Below are 15,713 nucleotides of genomic sequence, written 5' to 3'. Positions count from 1 at the left end.
TCTCTCTCTCTCTCTCTATATATATATATATATATATATATATATATATATATATATATATATATATATATATATAAATATAAATTGAAATATATATGTATATATACAAAAATTGAAAAATAACCAAATATATATCTTTTGAACAAAGAAAATAGAATATCTTGTTTGGTGACAAGTATACTGTCTTAGACAATATACTTGTCACCAAGCACCATTTATATATATTCAGAATCAACTTTTTATTATCGGTGGCCTTTATTAAATAATTAAACATACAGGGGCTCAAAGAAGACTTAGATTTTTTTTTTTTATATTTTTCAAGAAGTCCTTGCTCAATGTAATTAACGCAATTTTAAAATAATACAGCGTCTGTCTCATATTTTGTTGATTACGACATGTTTCCGTTAAATGATCAGGACTGTGAATTATAAAAAGATGAAAAAGATTAAAATGATAAATTTTGCGGTATCATAAAATATAAATGATTATAGCAAATAAACCCAGACCAAAGAATCTTTTCAAAAAAAAAAAAATCTTCTTAAAATCACAATCGTTTGTCTAAATTTGTATAAGAACTTGTATATTATTCATGTATTATCAATATCATTTTATTTCATTCTATTATTACTTTTTGTTATTAATATTTTATATTTCATCTTTTACTTTTATTTTGTTATATTATTTAATATTTAATTCACAACTTTCACTGTTTATATTATTTCATTAAAAATAGTGTTTTACAAAGTTTGTGTTAAAGTAAAACTTTTTTACCTAATTATTTTTTATGGTTATTTTTATATATTGCATATCCGTTCTTTTTGTTTGCATATCCGTTCTTTTTGTTTGTATACCCGTTCTCTTTGTTTACATATCCGTTCTCTTTGTTTGCATATCCGTTCTCTTTGTTTGCATATCCGTTCTCTTAAAACTACTGAGGACTATGACTTGCTTATTTTCTCTAAAATAAATCTGTGTTCACTCTCAACTTCTGTTCATTTTTCTTTGTTTTTATTACTTATCCTCTTTTAAGGTGACCACGGTCCTGGTTTTTACATAGAAGACCACAACGCTAAAACATTTAAAATTAAAATTTTTGTTGCAATTGTCTACAGAAAAAAATGGAAATGGACAACCCTAATTGAAATTTTTTAATGATGCAAATTTGCTTATTGATAAAAAGCTACAACTTCAAATCGCTACCCCTTAGATATTTTGGAAAGAGTATTTTTTTTAATTCCTAAATATTATTTATCATAGCTTCATTATAGCAACCACAAACGTCTCCCTAATTTTCTTCTGTATTCAACCAACATGCTGTGCTAAATATAATTAATGTAGATTTTTATCACATTTCAGAAATAAACTCTGTTTAATATATGATTTAAATCTAACATCAAAATGAATAAAAATCGTCATCATTTAAATCAAATATCGAAAGAAAAAAAATATAACATTTTAAATAAAACAAGTTTAAAAAAAATTGATCTTCGGTCCGAAATCATTTTAATTGAGATCTTTAGCAAAATTTTTATAATGTGCTTTCACGGCTAATGTAATTATAAGTGTTTATCCGTTTTATACTAACGCATTTAGTATAAAACGGATTTTTTAGCAAACATTATCGATTTAAAATGACAACTTAAGTACACTTCAAACAAAAACAAAAACAAAAAAAAAAGGTGAAGTATTAGAAAACTAATTAGACCAGGCCATCTAACTGTATCGAACAGTTTCGTAGTGCAGTAATGAGTTCTAACTGTTTTACAAATTACACTGTACAACAACGAAAAAAACCGGAAATGCCATTGACACTACCTTATGTATTTTGATTTGGAGATTACGAAAATGATGTCCGTTTTGTTGTGTGACCCACCAATTTTGGTTAAATTCACATTTTCAAATTTTTGATTTTCACTATGAAAGTTGTCAATGTGGTTTTTAATATATTTATTAGCAGTTGTTTATGATTCATTTATTAGCATTTCTTTATCACATACCTATTTGCATTTGTTTAATCTTGTATTAGACTAAATGTAAGTCTGTTTTATTTTAGATAAACTACAGTTAGCCAAGTAATGTATAGATATAATACAGTGTATATTGAAACAAGAAATGCCCAAAACTTGTAAAAATCAAGCTGACAACTTTTGCTACATTTGTGGCGAACTAACTTTAAAGAGATGCAGACGAAGATTGACACCACATGTGAAAAAACTGTATGAACTATACTTTGGTTGCAAAGTCGGCGACCAGGATAAGAACTGGGCGCCTCATGCATGCTGTGTGAGGTGCGCTAGTTCACTATTGTCGTGCGCGAACAGGACTGGTGGAGGACCAATATTTGGGGTGCCAATGGTGTGGCGTGAACCCCAAAATCATTGCTCAGATTGCTATTTCTGTTCTGTTAACATATCAGGTCGCAATTCTAAGGGTAAGAAAGCTATAGTGTACCCAAATCTACCTTCAGCTATTCGTCCTGTTCCGCATCCCAAACACGAACAGTTCTGATTCAGACGAGGATACTGATGACGATGATAGTTACGAGTTGCCAGAAGATACAGAGCGTAAACCCCACTTCATAACAGGATCTGACCTGAAAGATCTCGTTCGAGATTTGTATTTAACAAAGCAACAGAGTGAATTGCTGGCTTCACGTCTCCAGGAGTGGCATCTGTTGGCTGGTGATGCAAGAGTGTCGTCATTTAGAAAGCAATCACGGGAACTGCAGCAATACATCTCTATGGATGAAGAACTTTGCTTCTGTAATGACATCAGTGAATTGTTTGATGATCTAGGAATACAATACGATTCATCTATGTGGAATTTGTTTATTGACGCATCACTTTATAGTATTAAGGCAGTATTACTGCATACTGGAAATGTGCCGAATGTGCCTTCCATTCCCATAGCACATTCGGTAACCCTGAGGGAAAGCTATGTGAATATATCACTTATTCTGGACAGAATTAAATACAGAGATCACAGGTGGTCCATATGTGCAGATTTGAAAGTTGTTGCTATACTAAATGGATTGCAGGCTAGTTTTACTAAGTACATGTGTTTCCTCTGCAAATGGGATAGCAGGATGAAATCAGAATATTATACGAGGAAATGTTGGCCACAACGATAAACATTTGAGGTTGGTTCCCATAACGTCATTCATGAACCTCTTGTGGATAAAGAGAAAATCATCTTGCCCAATCTTCACATCAAGCTTGGAATCATTAAACAGTTTGTAAAGGATCACGACAAATCAGCATTTCAGTATTTGCAGACCAAATTTCCTAAAATCAGTGACGCCAAAATTAAAGAGGGCATTTTCGTGGGGCCCCAAATACGAGAACTGATGCTGGATGAAACGTTTTCAGGAACAATGGATTAATATGAGCTTGCAGCATGGGATGCATTCAAACAGGTGTGCCAGGGATTTCTTGGAAAACATATTGCACCAAATTAGGCTGATTTGGTAGACAGATTAATTGCATCCTATCAACAACTGGGTTGTAACATGTCGCTGAAGCTTCACTTTCTTCATTTCCATCTTTCCTTCTTCTCTGTCAATGGAGATGTATATGATGAAATGGCGAGCGCTTTCATCACAGTATTGCCACAATGGAAAGCAGCTACAAGAGAAAGTGGAGCGCCGCCATGCTTGCAGATTACTGCTGGAATTTGCAGCGCGATGAACCCGATGCAGCATTCAACGCCAGGCTAAATACAATTAAATACAAGTAAATAGTTTGTGTTAAAGGTGATAATAAACATGTCCATACACTTATTCATATGTATAGAAAAATGCATCTTACGTTACATCTTTAAATCGTTATTACAAAAAATTGTGACGTGCTACAGCATAACTGATTACATATTTGGAATCAGCACGTCTGAATTAATAAAGATAACCTAATTTGGTTCTTGTTTTTTTCAAAAAGTTAAAAATTGTTGTACAGTGTTATTGTGCGTTTTAAGGTATATTAAATTGATGGGTAAAATTTATTAACTGGTAAATGCGCAGTTTTTAAGATATAGCTCTTTTAAATTTTTAATTTTCAACCTTATCGCTTGTTTTGATTCCTTTACGCCATTTTTTTTTTCTAGTTGATTTAATGTTTATATATTTTACAGAAGACCATAAATAAAGACACGAATTTTGGAAACCATTAAAACTTGTGTTCCATAAATTACATTTCAACAATATTTTTAAATTCCTTAAACAAAATGTTATTGTAGCAGCTTGTTAATTAATAAAAGTAGGAATGGTTGACGTATTGAATAAGTCTACACAATGCCATTTTATGTATAAAAGGAGCCAAGTTGCTTGCAAAAAGAAAAATTATTGCGGAGAATTCTCTTAATTTCGTTAGAAAGATTGTTTTAGCATCATCAAAATCTTTAATATTAATAAAGATCATCAAATATACAAGTACACTCGCAGGAAGCACTCATTAAACATTTTTTTATTTAAAATGTTATCAAAAGTTTATGAAAAAGAATAAGGTAATCTGAGGCCGATAATAAAAAATGATCTGGTTAATCAACAACACTTAACATCAGAGCTAGAATGTCCAGTAGAAAAGTAACAGTTATAATCCCATTTGTCAAATGCTACAAATGATTTGTAACAGTAATAATTATTATAAAAACAAGCACATATTACCGGAAGTTTGTATAATTTGCTAAAAGGCAAAAAATTACTTGAGCAAAATTTAACATAATACTTGAAGTAAGTGAACAAGGTAAAATTTTCTCATATAATATATCTATATAATATAAATATATATTTATAAATATATATGTGGATATATATATATATATATATATATATATATATATATATATATATATATATATATATATATATATATATATATATATATATATATTTCAAACAGTTATACGTTTGGTTTTGCATTCATTATCATCATTTTTGCATACATCTTTCTGTCCTTGCACAGGCTTGTATTTCTTGATGTCTTTTTCTTCTCGATTAAAGTAAGTCTTCGCTTTAATCTCTAATGGTGTATTTCTTGCTGTTTGAAGTCAAAATAATTCTCTACACTTGGCCCAGGTATAGCTATTTTTTCTCATTAGGCTTTATTTGCTGTACCAGCTTATTGCAATACCATTTAAATCTCCAAGATATCGAAGATAACAGATTTATCAACACACTCTATCTTCTCTCCACTATTTCCTTTTTTCCTACATCTTTTGTTCATTTATATTTGTTAACCAAAAGTATATTTTCTACGCCAACAATCAAAAAATAAACTTCTATATAACTACATCTCTTATGAAGCCATTGCTTTCAAACTGTCTAAACAATAACGTTTGCTCTAGCCCCTCTATCTCTATTCATTTCAGTCATCCAGTTGTAAAAAGCTATTTATAATAATCAATGAATTTAATAATAAATTATTCAAATAATAAAATTATTATTTTGTAGCATTTTTTTTAAGAATATGTCTGATGATTTGCAATAGTTGTACACTGACTGTCATTTGGATACCGAATAATAAAATTGACTTCAGAACATCAACAATCAAATTTGTTGCAAAGTTTCTTTTATTAAAAAAATGTGTTTTATATAAGTATAGTGTTTCTGTAATGATGAGAAAGTTCGATCAAAATATCAATTCAGTTTTGAATATTTTGTGTTGCTTTGTGATATGCTGAGATGAGAATCATTAGGTGGGTAAAATAAAACTTAGGAACTTGGAATATGGGCAGTACATAACTAAGCTAAATAATTTTTTTGTTATTGTTCATTAATAACATTGTTTTGAACTAAATAATAAAAAAATAAATATATAATGCTATATAATGCTATAAAAATGGTTTGTGCAACATCTAAGTCTTGCGGAAACAAAAGATGTAGGATTACTTTTTTTAAGCTGCCAAGCAAAGAAATAATGAACGAAATACAACTGTATGAGTGATTTGATGTCTGATGAGTGTATGATGCAACCGTGAGAGTGATTTAGGTTGATTAGTGAAGCATAAGTCACCATTAAATGGTTTAGGAATCTAGAAATAACCCTGGTGAGGATTAGTTCTAAATTCCTAAACCATTTAATGGTATGGTCCATAAACCATTTAATGGTAATAATGTCCTAGGGTTAGTTTTTTACACTATAACAACACCTTAATACGATACATTTCTTTAATACTTGTGTGGCCGTGGCGCAGTGGTTAGAGCCCTTGCTATATAAGCAGGAGATCCAGGCTCGAAACCGACCTCTGGATATATTTTCGCGTCTCGGTAAGGAAGGAGGCGTGAACTTCCCGGTTAAATGCACTTCCGCGGTGCTCTGTGATAAGACCGTTAAGGACTTTTTGGGGCACCTAAAAAAAAATTGAAAAAAAAAAAAAAAAAACTTAACAAATTTTTTTTTTGTCTTCAAATCATTTGAAAATAAAAATCCAACGACATTATGAAAAAAATTTTTTTTTTTTACTTAGTAAACACAACAAATCGAAAAAAATCGATAGATCGTTTTGATGGTTTTTCGAAGCTCGATAAGTCAAGAACTTCGGGTCTTTGAATTGAGAATTTTTATTTTAGAATTTCCATAACCTAAAACGCTCATTTACATCGGAATTTTCTAGTTCTCACGACTGTACCACGAAAGTTGACTTTGAAACATCTTTTTATATTATGGACCGCGGCCTAAATTAACTTGCTGCGGGCCAGTTAATTTTGGCCGCAGCCTGTTAATTTTTAGTTGTATTAAGTCTGGTTGTTTTTTTTTTAAACAAAATAAAAACAACAACCAGACTTAAAACAACTAAAATGATTCTTTTTCTTCAATTTAGCCCTAACCCTAATATAAAAATAAACAAGTTAATAAGCAAGATGCTATAAAGATTTTAGGAGCTATTGTTGATAAACTCTTATCTTCCACAATTGAACTATATGCCAATAAAAGTTAGTAAAATCATTGGTATGGTAGATCAAGCCCAAACATAAATTATAATTTATATAACTAGGCAAATAACACGTGTTGAAAAAAAACACGTATTATTTGCCTAGACGTATGTCTGTAAAACACATATGACTGTAGATAGCAAAATGCGGGCGATTAAACTAAACTTTTAATGAAAGACGTAAAAAAATTTATTTCTACTGACAACTATACTCCTGAAATTTTTATAAGTGAATTTAAAACAAATCTAAATAATTTTTTTTTTTTTAACTAAACAATATAACACATATAAATTACCTAAAAAAGTAAACAAATGTACAGAATATTATATAATATATCGAAAATCTAAGCTATTAAAATCTTTTTAGAAAATCAAATTAGCAAGATACGGCAAATATGGCAGATAATGCAAATATGGCAAAATCATTAAACCCATTTTAGTTTCAAACAAAACATTTTAAGTTTTGAGGAGTGATTTTTACAATCTTTTAAAATTTGAATTAATTTAAGTATTGTATATTAAAATTTTTTACAACCTAAATAAAAATTTTTAAATGATTACCAGAAAAAAAAAACTTTTCTTAAACAATATAAATTATTATATTTCTTTTCAATCTAACAATCTTCAAAAAATATATACTTTACATTTATATTTCTACTTAAAAACAATCAATAGAAATAGATTATTAAGAATTAATCATTTTTGTGATAATTAAAGCACATTTTTAAAGCAAGTGTTTTTGTTCTTTAATTGTTCTTCCATTCCACCTTTGTTGAGTTCTTTAGCATATCCTCCAACTTTCTTGATTTCTTGAATTGAACTTTTGTCTACATTGTTTCTATTGGTGTATCCTGCAGTGTAAACAAAGGCATAGACTGTCTCCAATTTTAGAAAATTTGTGGGCAAAAATTACCAATTCTCAAAAGTGCTGCCAGGTATGCTTTTGTGGTACCTGAAAGCAGTGCTCCTGTTTAAGAGGTGTTCAGTCAGGGTGGCCTAATTATGAGCCCTAAGTGTGCAAGTTTAAATTCTGACGCTGTGTGTCAGTTAGTGTTTTTATATGTAACAAAGATAAATTACTAATTTTTATGAAAATTAGTATTAGTAATCTTTTTTTTAAATGAACGAAAGAATGACAATTTTAGTAAATATGCTTAATAGCTTAAGAAGTATTATTTTATAAGTATTATTTCACTGTATTGTGTCTTATGACTCCTTAACTACTATATTACAGGAGGTTTATTTTACTTTTACTGCTTCGAAGTATTACTTTAATATAATAAAGTGTAAACTTATAATTATAATCATGCCCATGCAGTATTTTATAATTGGCTAGGCTCCTCCACGTCTCCAATGCGGGAGACATTTTTAAGAACTTTGTGGTCCTTATGACAGGTTTTGGAAGAGGCCTCCGAACTCCTAGCCACGGCACTGACAGCCACCACGTGCACTGGAATATTTGATCGTAACATGACTTGACTTGGAATGTCACTGAATGACTTGAGACTTAATCTTAGTGACTTGAGACTTGACTTGTAACTTGCTCAAAAGTGACTTGAAAACAGTGACTAAAACATAATTGATGGTTTCAGATACCTAAATAATTGATATTAAATAATTTATAAATTTGAAAAAAGCTATTGAATAAAAATGAGTTAATAATTTTATTATTTTTTGATTAAAGATGAAAAGTAAAAAAAAAAAAAGTTTAAACTGGATGTAAATGGAATTGTTTTGCTTGTAAGTAATTAGATAAGAATCTTTCAATTTCTTTAGAATTTTAAAAATCGATAATTTTTTTTTAAACTTTTCCGATTCATCTTTTTTCATATCGCTTTTAAAAGAAGCTGATAAAGCAAATCTAATATTATGTGATGGAAAGGAAAACCAATTTTTATAGATATTTGGTAAAGAATGGGAGGGTATGCACCTATGATGGTAAAAATCTATCAGGCCAATTTACTGAATATATGTTTTCATTTCGATCTCTAAAGTAACAGTACAAAATAGCAAACTTTATTCCTTATTATGATTCAATAATCATTTTTTTACCAGAATATTTTAATTAGTTTTAAAATTATAAAAACTAATAACACTCAATTGGGATCATGGGTGCATACCAGTATGCTCCCTTGAACCTACTTATATGCACCCTTGATCATATGTATATATACTTGATTTGAGATCAAATTTATATCGTAAATGTGTAAGAATTATTTTAAGTTGTCAAAACAATGTCTATAATAAATACCAATAAAGTTATTATTAATTTTACTACAAATTTATCTTTCTTAAAAGAAGAGAAAGTTAATGAAAAAAATGTTACTTTTCACTGAGGCTCAACTTTTTTTTTTTCATTACTTTCAAGATCAAGTTTTCTTTTCCTTGTCATGAAGATCTTATTTTGCGTTTCATGTTTTTTCTTTTTTGACTGAGACTTTTTTTTCATTTCCTGAAGCTTATTTAGTTAATTTTTTCTAGACTTACTTGATGAGAGATATTAATAGAAACACTGGGTAGTTGACTTCCAGGTTTAGATATAAGCTGAATAGGCAATACACTACAAGCTGAACCTGATGAATTGACATCAATGATTGATTAAAAGCTGGGGCATGAACAACAACAGAAACTGGATCAACAACACCTGGAAATGGGTTAGAAGTAATAAGTTCTGGATGGTCTGTTACATATGAAGCCTAAAACTCATTATCGGAAAATATGTTAGGATTAAAGGGTTCAATTCCTGCCACAGCAAATCCTGCAGAAATGTTAGACAAAGTAAAAGCTTATGCATAAGCTTTCCTTACAACTGCAGCTATATCATATATGGTCATCGGTCTTGGATTAGATAAAACCCAATCATCACAGGCTAATAACGTTTGTAATAACGTTTCAGTGACCCATAAACTGTCCGATCTAACGGCTGCAGCTTGTGACTACAATGTGGTGGAAAGGACAGCATAGTTATGACATTTTTTTTGCTAAATCTAATCACACAATTGAAACATGACTCTCATGGTTGTCAAGAAGTAAAAGCACTGGATTAGCTGGTGAACATTTTACATTTTGAATAAAATGTTTCATCCACTCTAAAAACGTTGCAACATTCATCCAACCAGATGGGTTTGCAGCCCCAACACATCCAGGTGGACCAACATTTATCATACTTCCTTTAAAAAACTCTTGGAAAAATAAAAAATGGAGGGATTGAGTTTCCTATTGCAATGGATGATAAGACTTCAATTTATACCAAAAATTAAATTATAGGAAGTTGCAAATGTCTTAACTACTGTAAATTTTCACACATTTGTGGAATTTGCTGACACTATTATAAAAAGAATTCTTTAGAAATGATTACTTATGCTATTTTTTTAAAATGTTTTTTTAAAAAGGGTAGTTAATGTAAATATTATTTGAACTCATTTATTTTTATAGTTTTTTAGGAGAAACTTATTTTCGTGCCTACATTTAGAAATTAATTCCGATCTTTTGTTTAATAAGCATTCTTGATTTGCATGTGTAATTATTTCAAATTTTTCTTGTAGGCATAGTATGCATTTTTTGGAATTATTGTTATATGCAGGCGCTGTTTTAAGGATAGACCAATTCAGTATAAAATCATCAATATTTTTTTCTTTTAATTCCCATATATATTTTGACAGCATGGTGTCTTTTGAATACTTTTTATTCTTGAAAGATTGCTTATGATTGGCAAAACGTTTTTTCCATTCACCCTCTGTTATGCCAATATATTGTTTATCAGGTACATTCTTAGAGGAAACAACACATTTATATACCACATTTTTTGATAAACAACTTCCACTCATTGGACAATTGATTTTTTGTTTACAATTACAATTTTCTGTAGTTTTTTCATTTAGGATTTCTTTTTTGTTTAACAAAGCCTTATTGTGACCTTTTATAATTCTTTCCATATTTTTTGTGCAACTGTAGCTAACTTTAATTGTATTTCGATTAAAAATTTTATGTAATTTATTAGATCGCGGGAAATGCTTATCGACCAATTTTAAAAACACTTTTCCTATGTTAGTAGAAACATTTTTGCTATATGGGGGGTTGAACCAAATTACATTTCTAGTTCTATTTCGTTTTTTTGTATTCTTTTTTTCAGGGTCAAATTTTAGTTCAAAATTTTCAAAACCACTTTTTTTTAGGGCATCTTCAAATATTCGTTTAGAGGAATTGAATACATTTTCATTTGAGGAGTTTTGGTTTAGTCTGTTATTAATTGAAATCGGGATTTGTTTTAGAACTTGGGGTGGATGGTTAGAGTTAATGTTAATATATAATAGTTCATCGTTTGGTTTTTTGAAAGACTTATATGAATTTTCAGAGAGGTTAAATGTGACATCAAGAAAATTCACAATTTTTAAATTTATGTTTATTTTGATTTGAAAGCCAATATTTTTAAAAATTTTTATAATATCTTTTCTAATTTTGTCGAGCTGTGGACCAGATTTTCTACGCATTACTATTAAACCATCGTCGCGATAAAGGCCATATTACATTTAATTAAAACAATCAAGTTTCGCCCAATAAAAAACGAATTTCAAACAGAGTTAAAGTTAGATGTTAAAAAAATTAAATCAAACCCTAATATTTTGGTTTTTGCTGATAAAACAAATAATATTTACCAACTCACCACAGAAAACTAAGAAAAAATTTTACGCGACAATATTACTAGTTCTTATGAAAAAGCCCCTAAAAATTTGGAAAAGGCAATTAATTTAGAAGCGCGTGAAGCCTGATGACACAATCCGTATAATAAAACATTGTAGAAAAACCTTACTTTATTTTAATAAGGAAACTTGGAAAAAGAAAAACATACATGACTGCTTTGATGTAACAATGGGCAGTTATGACGGAGCAGAAATTTGTGAATTTGTTGGACTATATATTTTAGATTTGTTAAGTAAAATAATCAATATAAAAGATTTAGGCCTTTATCGCGACGATGGTTTAATAGTAATGCGTAGAAAATCTGGTCCACAGCTCGACAAAATTAGAAAAGATATTATAAAAATTTTTAAAAATATTGGCTTTCAAATCAAAATAAACATAAATTTAAAAATTGTGAATTTTCTTGATGTCACATTTAACCTCTCTGAAAATTCATATAAGTCTTTCAAAAAACCAAACGATGAACTATTATATATTAACATTAACTCTAACCATCCACCCCAAGTTCTAAAACAAATCCCGATTTCAATTAATAACAGACTAAACCAAAACTCCTCAAATGAAAATGTATTCAATTCCTCTAAACGAATATTTGAAGATGCCCTAAAAAAAAGTGGTTTTGAAAATTTTGAACTAAAATTTGACCCTGAAAAAAAGAATACAAAAAAACGAAATAGAACTAGAAATGTAATTTGGTTCAACCCCCCATATAGCAAAAATGTTTCTACTAACATAGGAAAAGTGTTTTTAAAATTGGTCGATAAGCATTTCCCGCGATCTAATAAATTACATAAAATTTTTAATCGAAATACAATTAAAGTTAGCTACAGTTGCACAAAAAATATGGAAAGAATTATAAAAGGTCACAATAAGGCTTTGTTAAACAAAAAAGAAATCCTAAATGAAAAAACTACAGAAAATTGTAATTGTAAACAAAAAATCAATTGTCCAATGAGTGGAAGTTGTTTATCAAAAAATGTGGTATATAAATGTGTTGTTTCCTCTAAGAATGTACCTGATAAACAATATATTGGCATAACAGAGGGTGAATGGAAAAAACGTTTTGCCAATCATAAGCAATCTTTCAAGAATAAAAAGTATTCAAAAGACACCATGCTGTCAAAATATATATGGGAATTAAAAGAAAAAAATATTGATGATTTTATACTGAATTGGTCTATCCTTAAAACAGCGCCTGCATATAACAATAATTCCAAAAAATGCATACTATGCCTACAAGAAAAATTTGAAATAATTACACATGCAAATCAAGAATGCTTATTAAACAAAAGATCGGAATTAATTTCTAAATGTAGGCACGAAAATAAGTTTCTCCTAAAAAACTATAAAAATAAATGAGTTCAAATAATATTTACATTAACTACCCTTTTTAAAAAAACATTTTAAAAAAATAGCATAAGTAATCATTTCTAAAGAATTCTTTTTATAATAGTGTCAGCAAATTCCACAAATGTCAATACAATTATATTAAATGAAAGTATTAAGAGGACAAAAAAAAAAACAACCCAAAATAGTATAATATCTTCATTTTAAGGCTATATTTTGGAAGAAAAAAATATATTTAAAAAAATTATGACATATTGTACGTTACTTTATTTTTTTTAGTTAAAAGCCACCATAAAAACTTTTGTTATTTTTCTTTACATTCAGTTTGTATACAATAAAATCACAATGAGTAAAACGTAAATATATTTTAAATAACTAACATACTAATCCTCTTTTAACAACACCTTTCATATATCCAAATTACCCCACTGGTGGGGTAATGCGGATACTCATTATATTTGATATAAGGATACTCATTATATTTGATTTGATATCACACTTATTGCTTTTCACGTATGTAAAAAGTCAAACTGTATTGGTTATGTCAAGCAGTTTTCTTTTACTTACTGATACAGTCTTCTTTTCAGCTTTATTCTTTTCTTCTTCTTGTAACCTTGCGACAACATCTTGTGCTGTTAAAATTTCTCCCTTTTTGGCCTGGACACGTGCTCTGCGTTTTTTTGAATTTGCAAGTGCTGTCAGTGTAGGTTGACTTAGGCTAGGTGTAAGTACAGAATCGATTGCTCTCTGCAGGTTTTTTACAACATTTTCTTTTTGTCAAACTTATCTACTTCCTCATGCTTTGGTTGCATATTCACTATCTTCTTCATAGGTTTTGATTTGTCAACAGGGTAAAGACTACTACCATTAAAACCACTTTTCAGGAGTTTGTTATCTATCTTACTGATAAGAGCTTTTAGTAAAGTTGGAAATACAGACTTGTCAACATTTTTATGTCTGCTTTCTCTTAACCAATCTTTAAGGAATTTCTTCCAATGGGATTTCAATGGAGCAAAAAAACCAACATCAAGAGGTTGTAATGCATGACTTGTGTTCGGAGGTAAGCAAAGTAAAATTATATGAGTGTCCAGAGCCTTTTTAACAGTAGAATATGTTATATGGCTGTTGTGTCCATCACATAGCAGCAACACAGGCTTTTCATATTCCTTTATATGTATAATAAACCTGTCAATTCAACTTTCAAAAATATAGTCCTCCATCCAACCGGATTTTGTTACACCATACATTGCATTTTCTGGTCCATTTTGACACCATGCATCATAAAGGTGGATGGCTTTGTAGACGACAAAGGGAGGTAGACACTGTCCATTTGCTAACCCACAAAACAGTACAGTATACATTGATTTACCACATGATGGAGCAATGTAGTAGGCTGTTTTGATGTTTTACGAACAAAGTTTTTTCCTGCTGTAGGATCTGTACGTAAACCTGTTTCATCTAAATTATATATGCAATGTGGTCTATCAAATAAATTATTATCATTTAATGTCTTCTCATATAAATCAAAAAAATCTGTCAATGTTTTTAGAGAAAGATCATTAGCTCTTGCTTTTCATTCCATCTTTTTTCAAAAGACATGCACCAGTCTTTTCCTGGCTTGTCATCTTTGAATGGAGTTTCTTTTGCCAATAAATGTTATATAGGATTTAACCATCAGTTTGATATCTTCTCTATCTTGTGGAAAACCCTTATCAGCTAAGTACATCAAGGCTTCTACTAGAAGATTTTCCTCAGTATTATTTAAAACAAACCCACGACCGCTTCCAATTCTTTTGTCATTCCTTTGGATTTGATCATGGGATCGTCTGTATAATGTCCCATAAGGAATTCCAGAAGACTTTGATACACTGTATACTGACTCTTTTTCCTTAACAAGCTGTACGGCAGTCATTAGTTTGCTGTGATCATATGTACCAACAGTCTTGCGTTGGAATTCACGAGGCATAATAATTTATTTCAGTTTTATTATTTAATCTAAAATATTTTAAAACAAACTTTAGTTATATAAAGTCTATAATTTAATTATAAAGTAAAGAGGAAAACAACAAAAAAAAAAAAAACATTTAGATGGGAGTTTAAATTTTACCCTAGCCATTCAGGGAAAACAAATTAGAACTATGATCTTAATGTAAATAGTTCAGAAGCATTATATAAAACTATTATGTCTTTGAAAAATGTATAACACTATATTAAAAAGCAAAAGTGAGCATAAATGTATATTTAAATGTCGTGTAGCTTGTGTTTTTGTAATAAAATACTATAACGTGAGTAGGATTTTATATATTTTATATATATCCATTTTACCCCACTATTATTTTACCTGTATATCCATTTTACCCCATTTTAGATTTTTGTTTATTTATCAATATAGGTTAGAGAACTTATAAATTAAATTTTACATATTGTTACATCATGGTCCAACTAATGAATATACATCATTAAACTTCCATAAGTAATATTACTTATAAGTCTGCAGACAAAAGTTTTAAAACGTTTTTTATTTTTTTTCAAAACAACGTGTTTTATATATTAACTCTTTATGTAAATCAAATATAAACACTGTTAACGCAAAAAAAAGAAGCCAATTATGTGTAGAAACTGTTGGTAATTTTCAAGTTTTAGAATTATGTATAGATAACTTACTCCATGGATACTTATTGAATATATCCATATTACCCCAACAATCCATATTACCCCACCCTACCCTAACCATTTTGTGT

Source organism: Hydra vulgaris, chromosome 01 (assembly GCF_038396675.1).
Source record: "Hydra vulgaris chromosome 01, alternate assembly HydraT2T_AEP".
NCBI lineage: Eukaryota > Metazoa > Cnidaria > Hydrozoa > Anthoathecata > Hydridae > Hydra > Hydra vulgaris.
This window is presented reverse-complemented; position numbering follows the sequence as displayed.